General features: G+C 41.7%; 1 long non-coding RNA gene across 1 annotated transcript; it reads left to right on the top strand.

Annotated features, from left to right (window-relative positions):
• Window positions 1-228: 228 nt before the first annotated feature.
• LOC108787329 lies at window positions 229-5,555 on the top strand. The gene is made up of 3 exons (XR_001941251.1): window positions 229-331; window positions 3,273-3,306; window positions 5,210-5,555. It is a non-coding gene; the product is annotated as an uncharacterized LOC108787329 (long non-coding RNA).
• Window positions 5,556-7,885: the final 2,330 nt, after the last annotated feature.

Here is a 7,885-nt window from a genome sequence, read left to right on the forward strand (position 1 = left end):
TTGTAACTCAGTTGATCATAAAGAGCAACTAACGGATTGAAAAGGACCCGTTTATTCTCAGTCACAGTTGTTAAAATCTGCCCATCAACCTGTAAACTGTTTTAATACAGCCCCACTGGGATATAAAGTATCAGTTTTAGCATGTTCCGAAGTATTGGGTATTTTTACTCTGTTATGAAATGGTAATTTTGCTGCGTCATTAACCAGACACCATTTTTTATGTTTTAAGCAATATCCGCCAGCCTCCAATTCAAGTTTAGTCTCTAACAGTGAAGCGGACTATGAGCATGCTAAGAGATCTAAAGAGAGTGGGAAAGCAAAGGCACCCTTGGTAAGTGTTTCTGTCAGTTTTGCCTGCTAGCCCTAACAAAGATAATATGTTTACTAGCAGCCAGCAGTACCTGGTAGAGGTGTGATGTACTGATGTTCCTTAAACTAATATTTGACCCTAACCCACGCAAAATCTGTTTTCATTAGCTGGAAGCTTTCCTACCAGAGGGATGGTTTTTTTTTTGTTGCTTTTATAGTATCATCTGCTGTAAAGATATAGAATTTAACCACCTGCTCGCCGGCTGTTGTAATTAAACGGCCGGACAGCGGCTTCTTGGATGCGTGTGGGCGTTTTTAAATGTGCCCACCCTAGTGCAGCGCGCACGAGCGGGAAATCAGCTTAAAATGTAAACAGCCAGTGATGGCTATATACATACAAGCGTTCGGGCGTCTGTAGAGACGCCCAATCACATGTATTATGCGTGCGGGTGTGCGGCACCCCCTCCGTCGCAGCCGACGTTGGCAATCTTGAGCTACGCTGTACCCAGTATGAGCCAGGACCAGCACAGCTCCGTGACCGGAGATCAGTACATGATCTTCCTTTTAATCTCCTCCTTGTTGTCGGAATGCAGGCAGTGATGTAAATTTACATCACTGCCTGCATTCAGTGTCGCTCTCTGGTACAAAAGCCGGAGAGAAGCTGGTGAAGCAGGTCTCTGCTCCATCTTCTCTGGGGATACTTAGGTGACATTAGGGGTCTTGGAGACCCTTGATGTCTCCATAAAAAGGACCTGTCACTGCAAATTGGCTATCACATAGGAGGCTTGTTTAGCCTATGTGATAACAATGAATTAAACTGGAAAAAAAAAGGTTTAAAAAAATTTAGTTACCAATTTTTTTTTTTTTAAAGTCATATATACACTTGCAAATATGCGTCGGGTGCGAAAACGTCTATTGTGCTACACATGTTACATATCGCCGCGCACGTCGCAGTGAGAGCAATAATTTTAGGGCCATCAATCACTGATGACACTAAACTGATGAGCGGTAACAGCTTTTAAACGTCGCCTATGGACAATTTTGGGTATGGTATTTTTTTTGCGATTTCACGGGCACACGCAAAGTTTGACATGTTTGGTGTCTATTTACCCGACGTGACCCCGTCTTTTATATTTTACCAAAAATTTGGGTAATAATAAATCTTTTATAACAACGTAGGGAAAGCAGGTTTTTTTTTTTTTTTTCTCCTACATTTTCGGTACGTTTTTCGTCAAAGTACTGCAGCGCTGAATACTGAAAAATGGACACCCCGGTCAGCAAGTGGTTAAAGCAGAAACATTTCTGATAATACTTTAACCATTACATATCCACCCTAAATTTGTGAATGCATTATGTTTTTGTATATATTTTGTTTGTACATTGTTCAGGAATAATAAAAAAAACATTGACAGGTAAATTTGCATATACAGTATATTGCATAAGAATATTTACCACTGGCAGCCAGCAAGTTCTACCAAGTTCTTTTACTACAAATGTAAAATGTCTCTATTCAGAGGCTGCATACACTCTGCCATGTCTGTCTGTAGCTCATGTACAGCCATATATGGACCGTTAGAGACCATATACACACTAATATTTAATTGGACCGCCTTTAGTTTTGATTATGGCACGCATTTGCCATGGCATCATTTTGATAAGCTTACACCAAATAACATTTTATTTTTGAGTAAATACCTTTGTTACCCCAAGTAGAGAAATGCTTCCTTGTGCTGAATCATGTCACAGTCCAGGCAAAGAAAACCTGGTCCCAGGCTGCCACGTGTACTCGCATAATTTGAAACTTCATAGACTTGGTGCCGCATTTTTGCTGACGTATGCTATACATCAGCAGCAGTGGGACTCTAATCAGACTCTCAGCCGGGAATCTGTTTACGTGTGTAAAGCTGACTGTAAAAAAAATAAAATAAAGTTAAATAAAATATAAAAACACCCAAAAAAATGTTTTTAAAGTTCCTCGCCTCCGCATACACATACTAACGCAACTTGTGTCGGGTGTGCCTACTAAAAATGTGGGTTTGATACAGTTATGCAAATATCATGCAACATAAACCATTGCAAGTGGTACCATTTTATTCTACAGGCTCTTTTCTTTTAGGCAATATTTAATTCTATGGGGGTTGCAGCAATGTCTAGGCCTTTAAAGTGCATTTTAAAGGTGGCCATACACTTTACAACCCTTGCAAGACTTTTGTCTTGCGAGGGTTGTAAAGTAATAAAGAAAACGTACGATCTGCCTGTCCTATCTTGGACAGGCAGATCGTACTTGCGATCATCGCAAGCCTGCCCCCCTGAGGGGGGGGGGGACTTCCGATGACTGCAATGAGGGGCGGGTTTCCGATCACTGCAAACGGGCAGTTGTCGAACAGGTAGGCCACGAAATCGCCGAGAATCTTACGATTCCCGGCGGCTTTTCCAGCCTGCTTGTTCGACTGAAGACGTGCAACCGTACAGTAGAAACGGTCGCACGCCTTCCGTACACTTTGCGATTATCGTACAGTCGCGGGATTTCCCACGATTCTCGTACGATATTCGTGCACTGTATGGGCACCTTTTACATGTATGAAAAAAGTAAACATTGCTCTGGCAGCAAAAGGATTTAAAAGCGGCAGTTTGGCCTTACCATGGCCCTACTACTGCTTTAGGGGAAAAAACAAAGAAATGCACAGCTGTGTGCTTTACGAATGTGCTTTACTAAGCATTATTTGTGATTAAGAAAAAGAAAGAAAGAAAGCCTGTACACCTGACCTGTCAGTCGTCTACCCAGCCTATCTATCTAACAGGCATTGAGGTATTCGGCAGATAGTGTTCTCCACTCTGCGCTATAAATAATATTCTTTAACACCAAACATCACCGAATTTGTACAAAAACCTCATCACACGATTTTGTAAGTTTAGTTAATCTTTTTTTCCTTTATGAAAAAAAAAAAAAAAAAAACTTTCAGGGTACGCTCAGCAAATCTGAATGGGATGCAACAAGTAAGTAATGTGGAAAACCCCTGTCCACGGTATAAACTGGTTGTGATACATGATCTACATATGCTACTCTGGGATGGACTAACCAAAGGAAGAAAAAAACATGGCCTTTATTAGATACTATTTTTATCTTGTATGCCTCCATCCCCTAAGCCAGGATATGTTTGTTCAACCCACAGGTTTAATTAAACAGGTTTCAAACCAATTAAAAGCTAAACATATGGCTAAAGCATGCATAAGCAGAGGTTGCTTTACACGTAAGCCCGCATGTCCAGAGGTATAGACGACTCAATTATAGGCAAATCCTAATGTTTCCTGTAAAAGTTTAGTTTGGCCTTGTTCCTCTCTGGCTTCCTGTTGATAAGTAAGCCGACATTTATACTAAATACCAGTAGGGAGAAAGGATGGAGTGGGGCAAAGTTTAGCAGTAAAAAGATTTGCATATAGCTTAGGGTGTCCATTTCTTTAAATCTAATGTGGTTTTCCGCTGCAGGTAGGTTTCCCCCCCCCCATCATGAGCTTAGTTTGATTTTTAGGAACCCATTAGAATTTTTAGTATATTCGCTACCTGGCTTATGGAGTGTAGCCATGTCATTAACAACTTTAGGCAGACAGTTGCCTTTTTGGATTGTCTATTTTTCCATTTTTTTTTTTTTTAGGCACCCTGGCAGAAGGAAGTAGTGCGCTAGAAAAACAGTTTAGCATTTGGGCATAGTTACATGATTTTAGTAATTATGCATAGTGACCTAATAATATTTATAGTCTTTGTGATTTCGCAATATACTTTTGTTAGATGCTTAGCAAATCCTTATAGTTCATTTAAAATAAAAACATTTTTTTAAAAAAAACACATTTTGTCTGTACTCCTGTCTGCGCAAATATAATCGACGGCGGGCAATATTTCAACCTTATTTGTTTTTATTGTTTTTTGGGTTGTATTTATTACAATGCTAATAATTTGTGATTTTGAGGTATTTGATTGCCTTTTGCTGAAATTTCTCCAGCACAATTTGATTTGTATTTCCTATGCTTAATTGCTTGCACAGACAGACTTCCACAAATTATGTGTTTTTAAAGAGAAAAACCCACCTGTCTCTAATCCGCCTTCTCCAATGGGTTACCTGTTCAGAGCACCTTTTCACTGCTGATATATATTTAGATTAATGCACATAAATGTTATCATTACATGGGACAAATTGACATTGTTACGTTGTTTGTATTTACTCTGTTCAAGTCATCTGCATACTGTATATAAGGGGTGTGCGTCAATCTGCATATGATGTCTGTTAAAGCAACCTGACAATTTTTTAACATTTTTTTCTTTTTCTAATAGAATTGGCTTTTCAAACCATTATTTTTTTTAAACCCCTTTTTATTGTTTTGTTCATTACTTTTTTTTTTTAGCTTTCTAATTTGCATTGCTTTTAACCTTCCTGGCGGTAATCTCGAGTGTGGCTCGGGGTTAATTTTCAGTACCAAAAGCGGTAACCCCGAGCCACATTCGGGATTACACTGTCACTTACCTTGTCCACGAGCCCCGCTGTGTCCTCCGGCCAATGCCGGCATCCGTCTTTTCCGGGTTCCGTCCCTTGCGAGCGCCCGGGGGGCGGAACCGGTGGGAAATTTAAAAGTAAAAATGAAAAAGAAAAAAAAACAGATAATCAGACCGCCAGGGAGGTTAACCAACATTTATTTTTGCAAGACAATATCACTAAAAAAAAGGCTTTTTAATATTATGTACAAGTATACCATTATTAAGTAATGACAAAGTTATTGCTGAATAAATAGGCCCATGGCAGAAATTTTAAAAATTGTGCTAGGTTTTGGGGGTATAGAAGTGTCAGAGCTGAAGTGGTTAAAAATTCTATTCTTTTCTAACCTATATACTTTTTTTTTTCTTTTTCAGGTATATATTTATTATTTGCATTTGAAAAACAGGCTTGAATGAAACTGCTGGTGAAAATTTTGTCAACTTGTTGTCATTTTAGTTTCTTCCAGTGTTGTGTGTATTGGTATATATATTTTGTAACAGTTTTTGTGCATGGAATTAATATGTGCTGAAAATATTTACTTTAAATTTATGTGCCAGTTGCAAGTGCCCGTCTGTGACAGGCTTTTTTTTGTTTGTGTAAATAAGACCAGAAGCTATTTTTTGTATAAATATTTTAATCTTTGTATGCATAGTGTTGGGAGAATATTTCAAGACATATGATTAAAAATATTTTTTACATTATAATTATTTGTGTTAAAAGTAAAACCATTTTTTTTTTCTGAGACTAAAAGGACTACACCTGTCACAACTGCAACCGTTCAGTTTAATTTAAGAGGAAAGATAATGCAACTATGTATCTAAATAAACCTCTGAACCAAGCTTTTTGTGTCTACCATTATTCTGCTTCAAATGCATCATTTTGTTATTTTAAACATTCAAATCCTCTTTTCTACAATCATCTTCCAGGCAAGCAACCTGAGAGATGATTGGCTCCTCCAACAGGAAACACAATTACAAAATAGTTAAATACCCTCCCACCCCATCATACCTCAGTTTCTTTGTGTTTCCTACCGTCCAGGAACTTCGTCACGTTTGTTTTTTTTCTCCTGACCGGTCGGCCTTGTGGTCGCGGGTCTCCCCTCTGTGCGGCTCTGTGTTCAGGTCCTCTTCATGGCCGGTCACCTTGCTGTGTAGGCAGGGGGGTTCCCTTTCTTCAGATTCCAGGGCTTCTTCGTCCACGCAAACTCTGGGGTGGAGGGAGCCCTGAAGTTCCCCGGCCATTGCGCCCTGTTGAGGTGCCTGCACGCCGTGGACTAGCGGGAGCTGGCATGTGGAACGCAAGGGGAGGCGTGTCTGCGTTCCAGCACTCCGGCGGTGACGTCACTTCCGGCGGCCGACGCAGTGTCTCTTCCGCTGCACGCCTCTCTGCAGATGCACGCCGTGGATGCCGCTCGTGGCTGAACAGGCTTGTCGGAACAGTCTTTGGGGGAAATAGAAGGCTCTGCAAACCAGATGGAGGATAAAGGCAGGCCGACTGCTGCTTCCAGGGCCAAGGGTGCGGTGAGTACTGCATTTTTGCTCTGTGGGAGCCGGCATTGTGGTGGAGGGACGTTGGGGATTGCTCATGGGCATATATTGAGGCTGATTCTCTCTATTGGAGAAAGCCACATCCTTGGGTTCTGTTCCACCGGCTGCCCCAGCTTCTAAACAATGTAGAAAGCTCTGCGGTAACTGCAACGTTAAACTCCCTCCTGAATATGTTAAAAACTTTTGTGAGGTCTGTTTGCATAAATTTTTAGTGGCTGAATCCTCCACTTTAATGAGTTTTTTGATTCCATGAAGTCGGAATTGCTGACGACAATGCAGTCACTTAAGCCTGTCGTTGCTGAGGTAGTAACTGCTTCCACTGTGTCCTTGGAGGGCTCTGAGTTGCACGGTCAATCAGGGTTACAGTCGGGAGGGGTATCATTCAGAAAAGTAGACAGAGCAGTAGATAGGAGGGATTCGGCTTCCACCTCAGAAGATTCTGGGGAGGAAGGAGAGACAAGGGAGGAGGGCGAGCACTCCCGGCATTTATTTGCATTGGAGGATATGGAATTTTTGTTGCAGGCTATTTATGCCACGGAACAGATTCCAGATGCCCCCAAGACTGTGTCAGTACAAGATCGCCTGTATAGGGAGTTAGTAGAGGCACAGTTCACCAGTCCCTGAAGGAGTAAGTAGAGGGTGAGGGGAAGGAGCCCGAGAGGAAATTTTGGGGGTTTAGGTCCTGGAAAAGGAGGTTCCCCTTTTCTAAGTAAGAGGAAGAAAAGTATTTCAAATGTCCTAGACTTGATGCGGCGTTGGCCCAGGTGTCTAAGAAGGCTGATCTTTCCTTTCAAGATGCGGGTATTATTAAAGATCAGATGGATAGGAAAGCAGAGGCTTTGCTCCGTAGGGCCTCGGATGCTAATGCAGCCTCATTAGCGCCAGCCATGGCAGCCACTTGTGTGGCGCGCAATATGGACCTTTGGCTAGAGCATGTTTCTTGTGTACCCGTCCATTAAGGGATCAGTCATCCCCTCCATGGGACTTATCCTTGATTTTGGGGGGTCTTTCTAAGCCACCGTTTGAGCCAATAGGGGAGGTGGCCATGAAATGGTTAACTTTAAAAATGTTTTTAACATCAGTTTATAACATCAGCTAGAAGGGTAGGGGATCTACTAAGGAACCCTATTTACTTATCTTGCCTGATAGAGTATAAGTGTATTAGGCTGCATTCACACCTGTATCTTTTAGGAGCAATTAGGGATTCCTGCATCAGGAATCCCTAATCCGGCATTTAAAATAGTCAGCTGTCATCTATTCAAGTTAATAATCAGGTGACAGCAGTTGCATGTAAACTCCTGCACACCATCATACCCGTCCTCTGCACACCATCATACCCGTCCTCTCCACCCCTGCACTCCATTCCATCATCATAACCGTCCTCTGCACCCCATTCCACCATCATATCCGTCCTCTGCACCCCATCCCACCATCATACCCATCCTCTCCATCCCTCCACTCCATTCCAGCATCATACCCGTCCTCTCCATCCCTGCATTCCAT

The sequence above is a fragment of the Nanorana parkeri genome, unplaced genomic scaffold (genome assembly GCF_000935625.1).
Source record: "Nanorana parkeri isolate BGI_ZX_2015 unplaced genomic scaffold, ASM93562v1 scaffold255, whole genome shotgun sequence".
NCBI lineage: Eukaryota > Metazoa > Chordata > Amphibia > Anura > Dicroglossidae > Nanorana > Nanorana parkeri.